Source organism: Rhineura floridana, chromosome 16 (assembly GCF_030035675.1).
Source record: "Rhineura floridana isolate rRhiFlo1 chromosome 16, rRhiFlo1.hap2, whole genome shotgun sequence".
In the NCBI taxonomy this organism is placed as follows: Eukaryota; Metazoa; Chordata; class Lepidosauria; order Squamata; family Rhineuridae; genus Rhineura; species Rhineura floridana.
The window spans coordinates 28,980,381-29,001,933 of record NC_084495.1 but is presented as its reverse complement, the minus strand read 5'-3'; positions in this window follow the sequence as shown (position 1 = coordinate 29,001,933).

Below are 21,553 nucleotides of genomic sequence, written 5' to 3'. Positions count from 1 at the left end.
AATGTCCAGCCACTGTGTGCTTGCTTTTGCAAGCTGCTGGGGGTTAAACTGAAACCCAGAACTAGCAGGAGAATCATTCCTAAAGCAATTGAAAGTAGACCCAGTGGCCCTTTGATCTGTGCTGAAAGCATGAAACAGGATGACTGTTGCCATTCTTTTGGAGCAACTTCAGGATTCATCCCTTACATCTGCTGCAAACAGAGAAAGCTATTCTCAGCCACAAGGACATGTTGGGTTTTGCTTTGGTGCAGGTTTGATCTCCCAGCACCTTTGCCCCACCGCTGTGCCATCTCAGCCAGGATCTGTCAGATGAGCGGTTTTATCTTCAAAGCTTCACGGCATTGCTACGCCAACTTCTGATATCAACATGATGTAAATCTATAATACACTTACCTTTCATCAATAGGCAGAGTCAGAAGGTAGAATGCTTTTTTACAAAGCTGAGCAGCAGATAAAGAGAGAAGTTGAACAGCAGCTAATAGCAGGACCACAGGCCAGGAGATTGTGGTGCCTTTGTCACTGAACTACTTGTTAAATCAAGATGAAACGGAGAGGTTCTGCACAATCGGATAAGCAGCCGAGTACTGAAGTGGAGTGTCCATAGCACAGCAATGGAGCACACGTTTTGTATGCAGCCAGTCCCAAGTTCTGTTCCCAGCATTTCCATTTAAAAGAATCAGGTAGCAGAGGCCTGGGGACCGTTAGGCCTGGGGGCCAAATGTGTTGGGTGTTGTAGCCCCAAACATCTGGAGGGCACCAGGTTGGGGAAAGCTAATGTAGAGAAACTGATTGTGTCATTTAGTTGCTAAATTAGTATTTTATTGACTCCCCACTCTCCTTCCGATCTAACCAGAAATGGAGAAGGTGCTTATTTGTTTTACATTTTTCCCACACAGACTGCTTGATGGATTTATGATCTCATCCATGCACCTAATTTGAGGTCACACTAGGCGCTTGAAAAGCAGCCAGCATGGTTTTTCTGGCTGCGTTTTGAAGTGACACTTCCCTCTTTGGCCACATCTCCCTTCCCCACTGCTGCCTTCAGTCCTTTCAGGATCTCCCACAGCAAAGCTTTGGGCCAGTCACTATCTCTGCCTGAGCCTGCAGCAAAGCATTTCCATTGGCCACACCTGGGAGACAAAGGAGTCGATCTACCAATCAGTTGCGAAACCTTCCTGAAGCTGAATTTTTTTTAAAATGCACTGGAGCTGATCCAGTAAAAAGGAGTAAGAAAGGGTGGAATGTGACTAGTGTTGCGTACCCCCGTTTGGAGAAAACAGAGCTAGGGACTCACTGCAACCAGCACAACAGTAAGTGTGTCTCTACCTTGAGTTTCATAATTCTCTGTCTCAGAAAGCACATGCACACACTCCCTTTGACACACTCACAATAATATCTAGGCAGGAGCAATATGATGCCAGGAACCTCACATTTCCTTAGCAGCTGCAACACCAGATCAAAGGACTGTGAATCCAACGGAAGATTCAAGGAGGAGGGAGCAGAATTGGGGCGATGCAGCACATCACACAAATCAAATTGTTATGTAATATCTGGTGCTGTAATGCCACATTAATTTATTATATCCCTGTGGCATAGTGGTTAAGGCGTTGGACTATGACCTGTGAGACCAGGGTTTGAATCCCCACACAGCCATGAAGCCCATTGGGTGACCTTGGGCCAGTCACTGCCTCTCAGCCTCATGAAAACCCTATTCATGTGGTCACCATAAGCCGGGATCGACTTGAAGGCAGTACATTTACATTATATCCCTATTGAGCTCAATCAAGGTGAAAAATGTTTGCCAGTATTTCTGCATCCTCATAAAGTTAATCGAGGAGAAGGACTGCACATATTCTTTGCAGCATGATTAGGAACACAGGAAGCTGTATTATACCGAGTCAGACCATTGGTCCATCTAGCTCAGTATTGCCTACACTGACTGGCAGCAGTCCTCTATGGTTTCAGGCAGGGAGCCTCTCCCAGCCTTACCTGGAGACATCAGGGATTGAACCTGGGACCTTCAGCATTCAGATGCTCTACCTTCTGAGTTACGGCCCTTCCCCTGCAGCCTTGAAACTACACAACTCTTACAGCAGGGGTGTGGAACATGTCACTCTCCAGATATTGCTGGACTACAACTCCTGTCATCCCTGACCATTGGCCATGCTGGCTAGGGCTGATGGTGTCCAACAACATCTGAAGGACTACAGTTTCCTATCTCTGTCTCATGCCTACAGCGCATCACTTCCAAGGGGCAACCATCCATTGAATAGCTCCCCAGCATGATTAAGTGTTGGACAACTGAACTTTTAATCAGAGCTTGGAAAAGTTACTTTTTTGAACTACAATTCCCATCAGCCCCAGCCAGCACATGCTGGCTGGGGCTGATGGGAGTTGTAGTTCAAAAAAGTAACTTTTCCAAGCTCTGCTTTTAATGTGCCATTTCACACCGTATTCATCATAATAGTGGATCATTCTCTTTTATGCTAGCTTTTTACCTTCCATAAGACTCATTGTCTTATATAGACTTCCAAGAATCATGACTTAAAACCTAATAATGATTCCTCAGGAGTACTTAATAACATAGATTAGCATAATAAATGTGCTTGGTTGAGGGTTTAAGTGATAGCTCTGTGATCTGACCAAAGAATGCATGCAAGTTTCTTGGCAATTCTGGAAATATCAGCTGGTACAGGAGTATAAAATCTTTCTATTGAAGGAGTTTTTTAACAATTGGATTCCAGGCTTAGACATAAATTTCCTTAGGTTCACATCCCCAGGGACTGATTATTAAACTTGTGCATAGTAGGTATTTGAGATCTGCAAGGACTTTTATGCCAGATAATGTTAATTCTCCTTCAGCATCATTAAGAAAATTGAACTATTAAATAATCTTCAAATGCATTAACTAAAGAGACTTCAAAGCCCATAGCCAGCAATTTCGTACTTGGGGAGTCTGCAAGGAGGCATCCTAACTCAATGTGAAACAGTGCAAATACAATTAATCTAATGTTATGACATTATGCAATTTATTAAATAATCCTAATAAAGTTGCCATTTAAAATATGTTCTATTAATTTAATAAAATAAAATAGCAGTACCATTTGCACTAATTGCTCCATATGCTTGCAAGTGGGAGCAGGTTTATTTCTCAATGAAATAAACTGCCTGTGCATTTTCCCTTGTATCTCTGTAACTACGAGGGCTAGAGACTTACTTTTTCTTGTAACAGAAAGCTGAACATTCAGGACAGAATACTGCAGGGGGAGGAAAAGCCAACTCAGCAAGTCTCTGGCTATGTGTTTGCATCAGTTTTAGGCAGTGGAGGCTGGTGGCTCTGATGTTAGTGGGGCAGTGAATCCACTCCAGGTTTTAATCTGAACTTTCAAAAGAAGTTCTGAAAGCACCTTGGACAGTTCTGACTAAAACCCAGAGTGCCTTCGCTGCCTCACTAACATAGGCACCACCAGCCTCCACTGATTTTAAGACAGATTTGCTGGAAGGAAGTGGTAGGCAGGAGAGGAAGGACATAAATCTTCCCTCCCAGTTCTGCCCCAAACGTCATCTTCTGCCTGCAGCTGAGCTTCTTTCAGGTCTCAGAGCCCCGCTGGTGGGAAAGTGGGAAGAATGTAGCTAAAGAGAGATCTGAAGGGGAAAGATGCTGTGGAGAGGAGCTGAAGGGAAATGTGTAAACTGAAAGTAAATACTAGAGCTTTGTGGTTCCCTTCCTAATGGACATGTCCCCCAGCCTTCACATTATTCAGCAAAGATGAGATCAGGACATTATGCTGTCCAGCATAATCTGTAGCACCAGCCAGTGGTATAGTGATAAATGTTGACCTGAGGGGCTCATCAGGACAGTTCCCATCCCGAGGCCTAAAGAAAGTCCATAGCTACGCCCAGTGCTGGCTGCTCCCATTGGTTGAGTGGCAAGCAGGGAGGCCAAGAGTAGGCAGAGCTGCAGCCAATGACAGGCAGAGCCAACTAATTCTAGTGCTGTCCCCAGCCTCTTTCCTGATGAGCTCTACAAAGACTAAGGAGAAGGAAGATGACAGCCAGTTTCACCCCCTGGATTGGTTGTAAGTAAGAAAGCAGGCAAGTAGAGACTGGCTGAGACCAGACTGAGGTTAGTGGAGCAACGTCCCCATTCACCCTAATGGACCAGCCTCCACTGACCACACCCCTAAAGAGGCTCAGAAAGGCAGGCACCTGTACTGATCCATTACGCACACACCAAAGAGTGGCAGAATGCATCAAAATACCCAATTTATTAGCATCAGCTGACAGTCACAGCGTTGTACCCAACTAAGTAATACTCAGAACAGACCCGCTGAAATTAATATATATAAGTCCATTGATTTCAGTGGGTCTTTGCCATTGATCTTTGCCACCACCAGGTCGCAGCCTGATCTAAGGTGGGTCACAATTGCAGCAGTGCCACCATACGAATATATGGGTAAAAAAAATAAAAAGGTTAATCCAGCACTTTCCTCATGATGTTGGAGGGGGTGTACAGCACCAACATATGTGGTGGTCCTGCAATAGAGTTGCAAAATTCTGGGCTGAGGTATTTTTGGCCATAGGCAATATAATGGGCCAGAATTTAAGTAAAACCCCTGAATTGGCTCATCTGCATCTCTTCCAGGAGGAAAATGAGAAGGTCAAGCCATTGATTAGTTATTTGTTGATGGGAGCACCGTTAGTAATAGCCTGTTTTTTGAAGAATGTAGAAGGAGAAACCCTTGAATCATGGCATAATAACATCTGGCAAATTGCACATTGAAAAATTAACTAATAATTTAAGGTTGGTGGCAGAAAAGAAATGAAAGGATACATTTTCCACCGACTGATATTGCTTTATTAAATAAACAAATGAGCATAATGATAACAGGGGAGTCCCTGCAGTATTTTGTTCTGTATGGTTGTCCTGAGGAAGTATGTATCTGGTTGCATATTGATATTTATTTCTGTATAATTTTCAGATTTATACTATATTGCATGTGATTCATGAGATCTTTTGTTGTAGTGAGGCCACTTATGGGGGAGAGGGAGGGGATTTTTTCATTACCTTTTGTATATGTAAATTAAACAATAAAATCTATTTAAATTTTTAAAAAGATATGGGTCCCCAAATACACATTTGGGTTAAAAGTCGGTCTGGATCTGGTTGAAGACTGCTAGTCTATGCTATAACTTAGTTAGAAACAACCTAATGAATGGTTGTCTCTGGCTTCCTGTTTCCTAGAGCACTTCCAGAAGACTTATTCATTGAGCATTCGTCCTGGTTTGTTTGCAGGGAGATTGGACACATTGCATCAAAGCAAGAGTAATCCCACACTTTCCAGTGCATTTTCCCATTGCTTCTCTCTTTGCAACAACAAAAGAAGTCTGATCTTTGGGGAAAGCAGGTTAACTATAACTGTGCAACCTGAATTAGCCTGTCATGTGACTGAATCCCACCTAAAAATAGTGACAGTCTGAACAAGCAATGGTCAAACTCGAAAACCTTGTTTTTACCACATTCACCTGCCGGAGCAAGGAGCATCTCTCACTCACCCTAGTGCTCCAGCAGATGACATGATTGCCCTTGCTGTGAAAGAAGTCCCAGAATTGCACACCTCTCACATTCCCACTCCACAATACCACTGATTCCAGCCTTAGGTTTTCAGTTTTGGAGATACTTTTTTTCCTGTTTCAAAAACAAATTCACAGCACTTTATTTATTTATATCTCACCCTTCCTCTCAGCAGGAGCCCAGGGTGGCAAACAAAAGCACTAAAAACACTTTAAAACATCATAAAAACAGACTTTAAAATACATTAAAATGAAACATCTTTAAAAACATTTTTAAAGTTTTCAAAACATCTTTTTTTTTAAAAAAAGGTTAAAAACATTTTTTTAAAAGTTTCAAAACATATTAAAAAGCAATTCCAACACAGATGCAGACTGGGATAAGGTCTCTACTTAAAAGGCTTGTTCAAGGTCTTCAATAGGCGCCAAAAAGATAACAGAGATGACGCCTATCTAATATTGCACACCATGCAATGTATTCTGCATCAACCCTCTAGGCCCCTAAACACTGTTACGTGTAGATCACTAAATCTCAACATACAGCTGCCATTACAGCTGCCAATGTACAGCTGCCAGGAACCCAAAAGATAAATGAATTGGGTGCTGACTAGCATGTCCAAACATCACAAGGCTTGGCTCTTATTTTGATCAGCAGGCAAAAGAGCACTTAAGCAACATCTCCCTAACAGCTCGAGGGTGGGAAATAATCATATTTGATGGAGAGTCCATGAGGAGGGAATCCAAACTCTCTTGACTGGTAATGAAAGCACGCTGCATATAGATTCAGAGAGCTAATAAGTGCCAGAGTTCAAAGGAAACACCGCCAGCAGATGTTTTCTCTCTTTTCCTTCTGACAAAGAAAAAAGAAAAGCACATTACTACTACAAGGCAGGATTTCATTGCCTTCTAAATATGAGAGGATTAGCTTTGTGAGCTGACCTCTTTAAAGCTGACAACATCACCCTCTAATCCAAAGCGATTTTCACCCTAAATAAAATAAAATGAGGCTTGATTGCTTTGCTTTTCTCCATCTCATCAATTTCCACAGACTATTCCAGTGAAATTGGCATACAAAACTGGATTAGACAGAGTCAGACTGTCAGTCTTCTGTCTTGCCCAGCTGATTTTTGTCTGTCTTGATAAGCAATGGGTCTCCTAGATCCTGAGATGTTTTAACGGTGCTCTACCATTGAGCTTTGGCTCCTCCCCAAAGACACATGATTAAGAACATTCCTTACACCAAGCCATAAGAACATAAGAAAAGCCCTGATGGACCAGGCCCATGGCCCGTCTAGTCCAGCATCCTGTTCTCTTAGTGGCCAACCAGATGCCTGAACAGGAAGTCTGCATACAGGACCTGAGTGCAACAGCACTCCCCCGGCTTGTGTTTCCTAGCAACTGGCACTCAGAGGCATACTGCCATCATCATGGCTAGTAGCTGCTGAAAGCCACAGCTTGGAAAAGTTACTTTTTTGAACTACAACTCCCATCAGCCCAATCCAGTGGCCATGCTGGCTGGGGCTGATGGGAGTTGTAGTTAAAAAAAATAACTTTTCCAAGATCTGCTGAAAACCTTCTCCTCCATGAATTTGTCTAGCCCTCTTTTAAAGCCATCCAACTTGGTGGCCATTGCTATACCTCTTATGGGAGTAAATTCCATCATTTATGTGCTGTGTAAAGAACGGCTTCTTTTTGTCTGTCCTCAATCTTCCAACATTCAGTGGAGCTTCACTCAGATAACAACATGACTCTGTCAGACCATTGCTCTGTCTACCCCAGTAATGTCTATTCTGACTGGTGGCAGTTCTCCAAGACCTCAAGCAGAAAGAGGCCTGTCCCATCACCTGTGACTCGGGGTTCTTTATACCTGGAGATGCCCCGAATTGAAACTAGGCACTTTCAACAAGCATATGCTCAGCTACTAAGCTATATCCCCTCGAGGGAGTGGAGGAAGGGCCTTACATTGCCACCCACATGAAATATGCAACCTGTGTTAGATAGGGTTGCATTCCCTCTTAAGATGCAAGTCTTCAATTTAGGAGTGGTCATTGATGCAATGCCATTTTTGGATGCTCAGGTGGTGTCATCAACTACGAGTCCTTTTTTCAACTAGCTTTAACGAGTACAGCATCCTTTCCTGGAGAAGGCAGACCAGAACACAGTCACGGATGCATTAATAACCTATACCTATAGACTGGACTACTGTAATGTGTCATGCATGGGGCTGCCTATGTAAAGTGACAGTGCTTCTGCCAGTCTTCCATCTGGAGCTGGTTGGATGGAACACATCACTCCAGTGTTATTCTGTGTTCATTGTTTCAGTTCAAGGCAATGGTTCTTGACTTAAAAACCTTAAAGAGCTTGGGGTCTGGATGCCTTAAGAACCCCTTTTCACATGTTCCCTCTTTAGGAGCACAGGAAATTGCTTTTTATATCAAGTCAGACCATTGGTCCAATTAGTTCAGAGGTTTCTACTCTAACTGGCAGTGGCTGTCTTGGGTTTTCAGATAGGAGTCTTGCCCTGTTCTGCCTGGAGAGGCCAGGTATCTTCTGCATGCAAAGCATGCGTTCTACTACTAAGCTTACAGCCATTTCCCAACTGCTCCCTTGTGCTTTGATCAGCACCAAAGATTCTTTTCCAGGTCTCCCACTCACTGAGGTATGTGAAGTGTGAGTGCAAGAGACAGGGCCTTTCCAGTTGTAGCTCCAGTATTATAGAAGGCCCTTCCCAGAAAAGCTCACCTGGCCCCATCTTTAAGTTCAATCATCAATGTAAACAGGAAGGTTTTGGAGGAAGGCTGATCGTGCAATGCGATAGGCCTCCCAAATGGGGGAAGATCTCTCACATTGACCACCATAGACAATATTCAGGGCCCTTGCCCTTCTTCCTCAGAGCAAACCTGCCTTAGATACCTTCATACCCCTCAGTGTCTTGGCCTCCCTTTCCTCTTTGGTCATTACCCACTGAAGCTTTCACTAGTTGCACCAGCCTCCTCTGGGTTCTACAGCACCCACTCCAAACAGGAAGCCCCACAGTTGCCCATCCTGAGGCTTTCTGGGGGTGCTGCCTTGCTTCATGGGGAAAGTCCATAGCTCAGTGGTGGAGCATCTGCTTTGCATGCAGAAGGTTCCAGGTTCAATCCCTGGCATCTTCAGGTAAGGCAGGGAGGGGCCCCTACCTGAAATCCTGGAGAGCCACTGCCAGTCAGTGTAGACAATACTAAGCTAGATGGACCAACGGTCTGACTAATATAACACAGCATCCTGTGTTCCTGTGTTCAAGTATCATGGCTCTTCTGTGGATAATGAAGACACATCACACACACACACACACCAAAAAAGAACATGGGCTACTTAAAGTCCATTCACAGACATGCCATCTGACAACTGCACTGAATATGTGTTAGGACCTAAGTGAAGTTGTTGCTGAGAATATCTCAAGGAACAGATGGGAGCCTGAGAATCTCTCTTCTCTCTCCCTGAGATGTGAGAGGTACATGCATTAACAATTGCTACTCATTATTTCATTTCCTCTTCTAGGGAAAAAAAGGGAAGGAGAGACCTGAAGGGTTCAGAATGGAAAGTGACTCATCTGAACATTATCAGGAGTCACAAGCCAATCCAAATAAATTCCTTCCTGTTTCAGTAAAAACCCGCTTGCCATCTCTACTGGCAATTTATTAAAATCTGCATCTTAATCTCACTGTGAAGCTTGTTATGGCCACCATTTGATGGTATTTGATCTGTGGGAAGGGAAAGAGTCAGCCAAAATTGTTTGATCTTGTTATTAAAGCATCATTGCCAACCCTTTCTCTCAAAATGAGGTTAAAAATGCTTCATTTTTTATTTGTGCAATAAGTTTTTTTCTCCACTATTGTTGGGGGGGGGGAGGTAGCACAAGTGCCTGCCAATCTCATTCCAGTCACCCTCATAACAATCCTATGAAGTAGGAAATGACAGTTTGGATTTTATAAACAGAAAAAGAAAAGCAGAGCTTCCAACCTGAATTCTTTGTCTACAACAGGAGTGGGGGATCTTTTGATCCTCCAGATATTGCTGAACTGTAACTCTCATCAGTCCTAACAAGCATAGCCAATGGCCAGGGATGATGAGAGCTGCAGATCAGCAACATCTGAAAGGCCAAAAGTTCCCCACACCTGGTCTACAAGATGGGGTCAAGAGATGACTCTGGGAAGAGGAACTGATTGCTAAACCACTTTGGGAATTGGAGCTCTGTGAGGGGAATAGGGGTCTCCTCTCAGCACCTTCTATAAACTACACTTCCCAGGATTATTTGGAGGAAGCCATGACTGTTTAAAGTGGTATAATACTGCTTTAAATGAATGGTGCAGATGTTGCCATAGTCTAACCTCTGCATAAGTGTTGTGCAAGCAAAGCAGGATGAATGCTTAATAAAAAGATCATCTGGAAGACTCCTCCTTTTCTCCTTGCAGCTCTGCATCCTTCTTCCAACTTCCTTTGCATGGTCCCCTCATCTTGGCCTCTGGCCTCTGACTAGCTCTGCTTCTGGCTAAGTTCTGCATTGATCCGCTGGTGAGGTCTGCACGGCTACACCATCATGCTGGGACCTGTACTTTCAGCCCTCCAGGTGCTCAGGTGCCAGTTATGGGACCACCTCTTCACAGCAACGGAGGGTGGTCCACTAAGGCAAACTGGGCACTTCCCCCACCTGACTCAGTCTGCCCTCAGCCAGCCTCAGCACACCTGCCTTCTTATTCCAAGGGGCGGCTCTGCCTGTCAACTTCCTCATCCTTAGTCTCATTGGTTCCCATGTAGAACTCAGCAGGGAGAAGGATGGGGGCAAAAGCAGAATTCATTGGCTCTGCCTCTCATTGGCTCTGTCTCCACCACTGTTGGGCTCCTTTACTTCCGCCCTACCAATACTAATGGGCACCAGCCTCCATTGGTTTACAGGACTAGTTCTGATGAATTGCTTCCTTCCAATCATATCATCCAGACCTCCAAACCAGCAAGATCCACCCATTCCTGGGAGTGGGGAGGGAAGCCTGATTCTGCTATCACTTCCTGTCCTCCTTGTTCTTCTGACAAAAATCCAATACTCGATCTAGCAGGCTACCCTATGTGAACAAAAAAGTGCTCTTAGAGTCCTTGGCACAAATGACCCAGACACAAAATTGATTCTTTTCCCATTCTTCGTATGTTTCCAGGGTGACACTTGTGACAAGTGATCATTTTCAATTTTCCTCTGCTCGGGTATTGCATTGATCCTTGGGGCACTCCCTATCAATCTCTAGGCTTTCTTTAGTACAAAAAAAGTCTACATTTCCAGTGCCAATTCCAGAGTCTGAGGTGGTTTCTAGGAGTCAGAGGCATGGCTTCATGCAGATATGCTTGATTTGCAGTAAACACACAGGCTTCAGAATTAATGGCTAGGCTATGGTCAGAGTAGGATGACCATAAACAAAGGAGTTCAGGGGCAGTGTATATGGATTGTCTCCATTTTAGTGTCACAACAATCCTGTGAGATACGTTGGGCTGACAGAGAACGACTTGCCTAAGATCACCCTGAAAATCTGAAGGATGAACAGAGATTCGAGCTCAGTTGTCCCGAGTCCATAATCAGCTACATCATATTGGCTCACATCACAGAATTGATTGTTTCTCTAGCACAGGCATTTAGTTAGTTAGTTAGTTAGTTAGTTTCTTACATTTATATTCCACCTTTCTTTCATCAAGGAGCCCGAGGCAACATACATATGGTTCTCCAGTGGTTACTCATCCAGGCAGTGACCAGACCCAGACCTGCTTAGCTTCAGCAAGGTGGTGGCCTCATGCGCCTTCTAGGCCATAGCCTGGGACCACTGACATCATTTCTCACTGACATCATTACAGTCTTTGGGAAAATGAAGGACAGAAGAACGATTGCCCTAGAGCAGGGATAGAGAACCTGTGGTCCTCCAGATGTTGTTGAACTGCAGCTCCCTTCATCTGTGGTCACTGGCCATGTTGGCTGGGACTGATGGGAGTTAGAGCCCATCAACGGCTGGAGGACAACAGGTTCCTCAGCCCCATTCTAGCGTCTATGCGCAGAAAAATCTTGATACCCATAAATCAGTCTTCTCTACATCCTGATACTGACTGTCTATTTAAAATTTTAAAAAACTTCAACAACTTTCTGACTCAGAGAACTGTACCAATTGCATGCATATTCATGCATGTACAATGTTTGCTTTACAACAATTTATTTTTAAATATTAATTAACTGCATGGCCATTAGATGAACTGACCTTCTAAGACTTGAGAAGTCACGTCATTCTTCCACTTGCCTAACAACAGAAACTGGGGGGAGGGGGAGAAAAAGAGAGAGAAAGAGACTGCCTAGAATTCTTCACTTTACAACAGACATTCTGTTTCAAACCAATTTTTTTCAAAAAAAATATTTCTCTTAACACTTTTACAGTGTCCCTGCTACCATGTGGCTGCTCCATCTGCTGTTCCCTTGCTGTGTGGCCTGCAAAGCAATTTTGGTTGCAAAATATTCCCAAGAAAACAGATCAATGCAACAAGCCATTATAACTGAGGTGGGATTCTCTTTGCATTCATTGATGCAGCCTTGTAGGACCATGCATAAGTGACAATGACAAAAGTCGCATCCAGATTGTCAACAGACTGCAACAAATCAAAATTAACAGATTCGCCCTATCTGGAATAGAGATGTGAAGGCCTGGGGCAGGAAAAACAGAAGAAATTGGGAGTGGGCAGGGTTTTTTTGCCAATGATTTCAAAATGTCCATAAATTCATCTCTAACCTGGAAGAGTGAACATGTGCACTAAAACACAGAGCATGATGATCAGACACACAGCCTCCTGAGAATGTTGGCTTTCATTTTTAAAACAACCACCATGTTCCTAGCCCTTATGAAGATCAATCTGGAAGTATGGGGGCAATGTCTTGAAAAACTTTCCAAGCTTCAAAGTTTGTTCAAAGTTTGTTAAATAACATTTCTATTCTATTCTAAGCTTCAGAAAGTGGAACTTCAGGATCTTGCCCTTTCCCCCAATGAGCAGATTAAATGAGAGTAGAAGGCAGAGGGTGGGGGACAAATCTCCCTGGAAGCACGCATGTTCTGCATGCAGAAGATTCCAAGTTCAGTCCCTTACCTCTCCAGTTTTTTTAAAAAAAAGGATCAGGTATCAGGTGATGTGGAAGACTTCTGCTGGAGTTTCTGGAAAGCCATAGCCAGTCAAGAACAGGCAATACTGAGCTTTATGGACAGAGGGCAGTATTCTACTAAACATCCCCCTATTAGAGTCCCGCCACGCCTCTCCTTATGCACCTCTTAAATGTGTTCTGGGGGTTCCCCCCACCCTTCAGAGCAGATTAACGGGGAAGAGGAGAGGGTGGGGTACTGTGCAGCTAAATCTCCATGCACCTGCAGAACTTCTTAGTTGGATTCCACCCAATTAATCTTACCTGGTACCAGGCAGCTTCCTATTTCTATTAATTTTAACAATTTCTGTGCCACCCTTCAGCAAAGCTGAACCAGGGTGGCTTACTAAAAAAAAAAAAAAACAAGATACAAAGATAAATACAACTATAATGATCCTTGTTCATTTGCAGGGGGAGGGACATGCAAATTCTCCCTAGCAGGATGAAGGGTGATGCATGGCTGTCTTTAACTCACTCACTGGCAAACTATGTGAGCATTTGGTTCTGGCAATCAGTTAAGACTTAAGGGCAATTATCTCAGCTGTCTCACCCTTCCCTGTCACTCACAGAGGGACCTCACCATGCCTGCTAAGTAGGAACTGACATGACATTTGGCTCATTTGCTCATCCTTAAAATCTGTAGACTAAGTCATTTTTTTTCTGGAGGAGAAAATACATAATATTTCTGTGAGACCGAATGGGAGGAGAGAGAAAAATCTAAGCTATTTTTACAACCGCCCCAGTCTCTCCCTTAGGTGCTTTGGAAGGAACATTCTGGGCAATTCCAGAGTGAAAAATCCAAAGTTTTCACATAAAGACTTTTGCCTTAGCTTTCACCTCTCAAGTAAAATCAGTCAGCCAAACCTACTGTTTTGCTTGAATTCATCAACCTAACAAAACTGATCATGCTCCTTCACTGAGGCTAGCTCAGCTCGTATTCCCAGGGATCTACAACATGGGTAGACAACCACATGCAGAAAATAAAGAGCTCTAGACATTACCACAAGGTAAACTGCTCAGTAAACTCATTGAGAGAAAACTTCAGAAGATGTGTGCATTTTTCTAGATTTGTGTTGGCAATCCAAGCATTGCATGCATCAGCATCGAGGACAATGGGAGCAGACCTAGAACTAGCTGGCTCTGCTCCTCATTGACTCTGGCTCCATCTACTGCTGGGCATCCTTCCTTCTGCCCTACCAGTTCCAATAAGCACCAGCCAGCACTGTGCGAGGATGAGCCTGTTGGCCTTGCCCACTCCATCACAGCCCCATTGCCAGCTTCAGTGCTCTCCATTGCAGAAATTATCTCTCCAATGCATGGACAATGATGGAGCCAAGTTAGAGGAGGGAGAGGGGCCAGTAGGCTCATTTCTACAGCCCCCTTCATACAGGGTTAGCTACCATCCAGGCGAGCAAGAGGCATTATCCCTTTCCAGCCAGGCAAAAGCACACTCAAGGAGGGTACAGGAGGCTGGTCCATTAGGGCAAATGGGGCACCGCCCCGCATACCTCAGCCTGCCCTCAGCCAGCCCCCACCTGCCTGCTTACTTGCAGGGGGTGGCACTGCCTATCAGCTTCTTCCTCCTTAGTGTTACTATTACAAAACTCAGCAGGGAGGAGGATGGAGACAAAACTAGAATGAGTTGGCTCTGCCTGTCATTGGCTTTGGTTCTGCCTACTGTTGGGCTCTCTGCTTTCCGCCCTACCAGTTCCAAAAGGCACCAGCCGCCTCTGCAAAAAAAGTAAATGTGGCCTTGAGAGAGGGCATGGCCTGGGCACTGTCTCAAGGGCCAGATGCAGAGGCCTGGGGGCCACTTTCAGGCCCTGAGCCTGAAGTTCCCCACCCCTGAGCTAGAGTGTTTGTATAACCTAATTCAACTTGTACCCTCCCCTGAGATCAAATTTATATAAGGCAGCTTACAAATGTTAAAACTATATAAACTAAATACATAAAAACTTGCCTCCTAGCATAGGTCATGTAGTACCCACTTACTATTACTAAAACATTATGAATAAATTTAATTTAATACTTATAAATAAATATGAAGCATTTTTTAAAAAGAAAAAGAAAAGGGAGAAGAGGCAAGGCAGGAGGTTTTCTGCAGAGTTTCTGGTAGAGAACTGACTGTTTCCGTGTTGTCTCTAACCTTTCAGTTTAACTCAAATGACACAGAACATCAAAAATTTAAAAATGCCTACAGACTTCTTGGAAAGCAATGCGGCTGTGACACACTCGGCTTCCATCAAGAGACAAAGGACATCCTGTTGGCTTGCAAAAACACAGTTTTCCATTAACCCTCCAAGCACTGATTTGTACAAAAGGCTGCTTTGTGGCACTTGAGGAGCCTTCAGCAGGAAAATGAGCATCAGAAGAATTCCACATTACGACAATGGTACAGTTTTTCTTCAGAATACCTTTTAACTCTGGCCCCATCCGTGCTACACATTTAAAGCAGAGCTATACCACTTCAAACAGTCATGGCTTCCTCCCTCCCCAAGAATCATGGGAGCTGTAGTTTGTGAAGGGTGCTGAGAGTTGTTAAGAGACCCCTGTTCCCCTTACAGAGTTACAATTCCCAGAGTTCCCTAGGAAGAGGGATTGATTGTTAAATCATGCTGGGAACTGTAGCTGTGTAAGAAGAGAAATGGTGCTAGATGTGATGAATACAGAGCAGAACAGAAAATAATGCCTTCTTATATCCCGAATAGTAATAGATTGCTACTACTGCAGTAGTAAGTTGTAAGACTGCTATGGATCCTTGCTGACTGCCAGGGTGATCTTCCAGTGCCCTTTTCTCTAGGTTTTTGAATTCTCTCCAAAATTCACACTTATCCAAATTTTGCAATGCACTCCTACAGATAAGCAATGTTTGCAAGAATACATATACTAGGGGAAAGTGTGCATAAAACTGAAAATGCGAGTGAAAATAAAATACAAAAATGCATTCTATGTCGAGAAATGGCTTGCAAAAATGTGTACATTAGTCAAAAATGTTTTTAGTAGGAGAAATTCTCAGTAAAGTGCTAGGGCAGCCTTTCCCAACTAGTGGGCCACCAGATGTTGTTGGACCGCAATTCCCATCTTTCCTGACCATTGACAATGCTGGCTGAGGCTGATGGGAGTTGTGGTCCAACAACATCTGGTGGCCCACTAGTTGGGAAAGGCTGTCTAGGGAATTTTCATAAGGGTTTTTTTTAAGAGAAAGAAATTTGCAAATTGCTGCAGATTTGTGGAGAACTGAATTTGAGATTCAAGAAATGAGAAATGGGCAGAGCGTGGAAAAGTTACTTTTTTGAACTACAACTTCTATCAGCCCAATCCAGTGGCCGTGCTGGCTGGGACTGATGGGAGTTGTAGTTCAAAAAAGTAACTTTTCCAACCTCTGGAAATGAGGAGAACCCAAATGGACAGGTTTTTCCATCCCTAGTCCTGACCTGATCATGTCCACCCCCTCTTAGCTTTAACAGCATCAGGAGCTTAGAACAAGGGATGAGTGACTCTTGCCATGCTGATTTGTTCCATCCCTACACTCATGTAACCAGAAGGCCCTTGGTCACCCATAAATACCCTGGCCTCCTTCCTGGGACCACATGCATTACAAGCAGTCAAAGAGCCTCAGAGCACTCAGATATTGCTGGGGACCTGTAAAGATCCCATGAGCCTCTCCTTTGAATAAGATTTACATTACCCTCGTTCTTTTTCATTGTCTGCTAAAGACTTTGGAAGCCGAGGGAGAACAAGAGGAAAATGCGGGATCGATTTGATGCTGCAGTGCCCACCAAAGCATTGCTGTATAATTACCCAAAGAAATACTTGCAGCAGCAACCACTGATTTTAATGTAAAGACTGGGAGAAAAAGAAAAAAAAAGAACGCAGCATGACATTAACACCTGGGTCTCATTAATATGTATGCCAACCTGTTTCCAAGATAAAGGAATTCAAGTAACCCTCAAAAGCTATCACACAGAGAGAGGCGCGCTAACCAATTCATGCTGAGATTTTGATTTAACTTTAGACGATAATTTGAGATCTTTAAATTGAGCATCCCCCCCTCAATAAAACATCACTTTGACTAATTTTGGTAGGGCATCCTTGATAGTGCTAACACAGCCCACAAAAGGAGAGTCTCCCCTCCGCCTCAGTGCCTGGCCTACAGAACATGGAATGGAGCTAAAGACAGAGGAACACAGGATGTTATACCAGCTTGGACCATTGGTCCATCTACCTCAGTATTGTCTGCCCCAGAGGTGGGGAATCTCTTTTGATAGCCTGAGGACCACATGCCCTTCTGGGAAAGCTTACAAGGACCAGATGCTGATGGTGGGTGGGACCTAGGGTTGCCAGGTTGAGAGCCTGAGACTGATCCTGTATCTTTAGGAGAAGAGAAAGTCAGCCAAGTGCAGGTGTTCTTGCAACACTGTAATGGGAAAAAACACAAGGTGGAATTCTCCCTTCCCCCTGCACAACTGTTAAAGATACAGAAGACCTCTTGGTTGCCAGGCCCAGCTTCCCAGAGGTCTTCTGTATCTTTAAAAGTTGTGCAGGGGGAAGGGAGAATTCCACCTTGTGGTTTTTCCCATTACAGTGTTGCAAGAACACCTGCACTTGGCTGACTTTCTCTTCTCCTAAAGATACAGAATCAGTCTCAGGCCCTCAACCTGGCATCCCTAGCGGGACCACAGGCAAAAGTGGGCAGAGTGACAAATGTACACTTTACCTTTGCACAGTAGGCTAGTTTCTACACACACTCACACACCCGCCTCTATCCTGCATCCCGGTAAGCAAAGGATATGATCAGAGTTCAAGGCAAAAGCACTCAGGTTGCAAAGCAGGGCCGCTGAGGCAGGGCCGGTGAAGGGTATGGCCTGGGGAGAGTGCTGAGGATCAGATAGGGACATAAGGCCCCAAGCCTGAGGCTCTCCATCCCTGTTCCACACTGACCAGCAGTGGTTCTTCAGGGTTTCAGTCAGGGGTTCTTTCCAACCCTACTTTGAAATGCCAATGATTGAACCTGGGATTTTCTATGTATAAAGCAAATGCTCTTCCATTGAGCTTCCCCATGCAACAGAGGCCAGAGCACTCGCTATCGCTACGTAAGACAACCTCCTATATTTCCAAGAGGGTGCCCAGCCATCAATCCCACAATCATTGCACAGGTAATACTATACCATGAAGCATGAATTTCAGTTTGGGCCACTACAAATAGTCTCCAGCTTAAATTGGCTATTTTGGCAGGGTAGGTCTCCAAAAATCCGATATTGTGTTCATATTCAGTCTTCCCCCCTCCCCACTTCTCTCTGGCGCCATGATTTCCCTTGTCTCTCTTTGGCAGCCTATGCCGCTCAGTCAAAATCCATCCAATACAGTGGAATGATTCAAGGTACATCGTTTTTAAAAAGGTCAAAAGGATCCCACTAAAATTTGACAAGATAACAGAAACGTGTTGAGATCACCACGGTGCTGAATTTCTTGTTTGATTTTTATTTTTTAGTTGAAAATTGACCTTTTGAATGAGCTGGTTTCATTTTATTTTCATCAAAGCGCTGGCACTTCCCAGCTGATCTGTATGGTCTCCCTGTAATTCCTGCTTTTGCTAGAACTGGGCGATGATACACCCAGGCTTCAAATCTACAGTGGACTTGAATCCTGACATATGCCAGTAGTCTGAATCAGGTTACTCTGGGGAAAACAACAGCGAGGCTTGCAGCACATGAAAGGCTAAAATAAATCCATTTGCAGCATAAGCATTTGGGATCCACATCCCACTTCATCACATGCACAAAGGATGGGTCTGCCAGCACCACCATTACTATATGCTGGAGACAAACCACTGGAGAGAGCTATTGCCATCAGGCCCTGCTTGTGAGTTTCCTACAGGCATCTAGTTGCCCATTGTGGGAAACAGGACGCTGGACTAGATGGACCTTTGGTCTGATCCAACAGAGTTCTTATTTATTTAATATTTATTTATCTATTCATAAAATGTATATCCTGCCCTTCCTCTTAGAAGGAGCCCAGTTATCTTCATGAAGCAGTTACCTTTGTGGATAGGTATATATACCTTGAATGCAGAAAGAAGAAAAACTCTTGATGTTGTGTTGGCTTTTTTCCTTTTCTTTTTTACAAAGTGAGGCCAAATGGTCAAGCAATTCAGAAAAGAAGAGATGGGCTCTGATGTTATGTATATGATTAATTTGAGTACTCTACACATTTCTAAGAATATATCCTTCCTCAGGAGCCACGGAGCTGTATACTTCCTTCATTCTGTCCAAACAATAAAAATAAAACAATTCAGAAGACAGAAGTAGATGTGCCACAGTCTTACGCAGAACACAAATTAATATAAAAGCCAGTTAATCCAGGGATGAGGAACCTGTGGTCCTCCAGTTTTAGAACTGCAATGTCCATCATTCCTGGCCATTGGCCATGCTGGTTGGGCTGATGGGTTCTGTACCCTCCCAACAATTTCTGGAGGGTCACATGGTCCTCATCCCTGAGTTAAATTAATATAATCAGCATGGGTGTGATCTGCTAGTGACTAGCAGCCAGTGGTGATGAATAGGCATAGCAAGGTAATCGTGTAAACAAACAATTAAAAATAATTACTTTCGCCAGCAAACACTAGCCACTTCCAGGACTTGTTGAGACCAGGTTCCATACTGTAAAACTTAGTAATGAATTCCAATTTGGCAGCTGTATGGTAAAAGTCTCCCTTTGAAATATTTTTGTAGAAGTATGGCTGCCTGATAAAGAACATTCTGGGAAACTGAGATGCTCCTCCATTGGCTTCTCTGTGTTATCATTTTTGAGGTACAATTTGCATCATTTTATTCTCATTCAGAAAGACTGGTCCATTTTTGGCCTACATAAATGACAGGGTGGGCATTGTTGGCAGATGACAGTTTACATCATGTTAGAAGGTATTTCAGGTAATGAGCCCCTGTTATGGCTGATGTTCGCTTGGCCCCATGATAGTGTCGGAGTAAGTGTAGGGCGCTGTTGGTACCAGAGCCTGTTGTAGGGTTTGCATCTCCATTAGGAGAGTTCTGTAAGCATGGACAAACCTAACATCTAAAGCATGTGAGAAGAGAGAAATATCATTTTATAGAATAGGCTGAAGTTCGTTGTTGATGCCCTGGATGTCCAGTTCCATAGAAGCAAGAGACTCACAGGGAAAGCAGGCAGCGTCCAGTGATGGCAGGTCAAAGCAGAAGGCAAACAAGAACAGGATGTTGGACAGCTCCATGGAGGCTCTTCTGGCTGAAACGTTATCTTCCCAAGACAACTACAGGAAGATGCAAGGAGTGACTCTCACTGCTAGTTATGTGCCCTGACCAGATCTGGAGAATGACTCTACCTCTTTGGGAGAGCTGGCTGGGTGGTTAAAGGGCCCGTGTCTCATTTTGCATTGTTTGACTACTGCATGGCTGGGGAAAGAATCTGCAAAGGAATCGTCCTCTAAGTCATAAGATGGTTGTAGAGCTGTGTGCTCCAGCTGGAAGGGCCCCATTTAAAGTACATACCCAGAAAACAACCTGGACCCTATCCTCATCAGAGTCCTGGGCTCCTGAGTCATGATACAGGAAAAGTTCTATTTGGCAGAGTTCTGTAGGTGCCAGCAATTGCCATTCTGTTGCTTTTTCCACAAGGCTCAAAAAAAAACCCTACCCAGCCTTTGAACCTAGTTTTCATCTTTATGTGAAAATAAAATAAGCTGTGCTGCATTTTTAACAATTGGCTGACAGACGCTGGAACTGAACGCTAAGACAAAACTCTTCAGTCTCCCACCCCCACCCCAACAAAAATAATTCAAATTGTTCACTTTCGGTGTATTAATTAAATTTCACTCCCAACACTTTTATGTAAATTAGTGCAGAATTAATAGCTCACAGGCTGTTTAAGTCTACCATGTCTCTGCTGCCTCCGGCTCCATTTTTCCCATCCTTTGTATTTGCCCCCAAACCTCTATTCTCCAGCTGAAATTGCTCATCAAATGACTGTGTTGCACAGAACTCAGGTAATAAAATGCTGGCAGATGCCACCCTCTCATTAAGGTGGCTGGACGCCTCATTGCCATTTGTTTAGTAATGATTGATAGGATATTATTTGAAGGTTTGGCGATAAATTTGAGCACTTCTAATGGTCTCACCCATAGCTATTCACTGCTTACAGCCGTCAAAGAAGGGGTAGAAAGAGCAATGGAGGACATCCCATCCTGTCTCTGCAAAACTACGGAGCCCTTTATTAATGCAAAGAAGCCACTGGAATTCTGGAATGAGCAATCAGCAGAGAACCGCCCGTGTTCCTAAGCGTGCACTGAAAATGTCTGCATATGCAAGAGAAATCATTTAAAAATATTAATTTCACCCTTAGGATGTATTGTATTTCACTGCGTTCCCAGACTCCTCATTTATAAATTGCCCAGTTGTGGCAAACCATGCGTTGTTATTCCATTTTTAAAAGCACAGACACACATACACACAACAACACCACTCAATTATGGAAGCCAGCTCAGGCAGACTGTTAGAACAATTGTTTTATAACTGTCCAGGATGCCCTAGGAGCATCTGCCTCAAGGGGATTGTCGAGGGAATGGGCTGCAACAGGTCACAGGCTGCAATAATACTTCAGCAGTTTACAGTAAGACCTTTGGTACTTCCTTGGAGTTTTCCTAGAGGATGGGTCAGTTGTCCCTTGGCTTCAGAAGGGAGAGAAAGGACAATCACCGGGCAGAGGAACAAAAGCACCCCCTTCCTCCCAACTAGAACACCAGCAAGGGGAAGGTCAGCC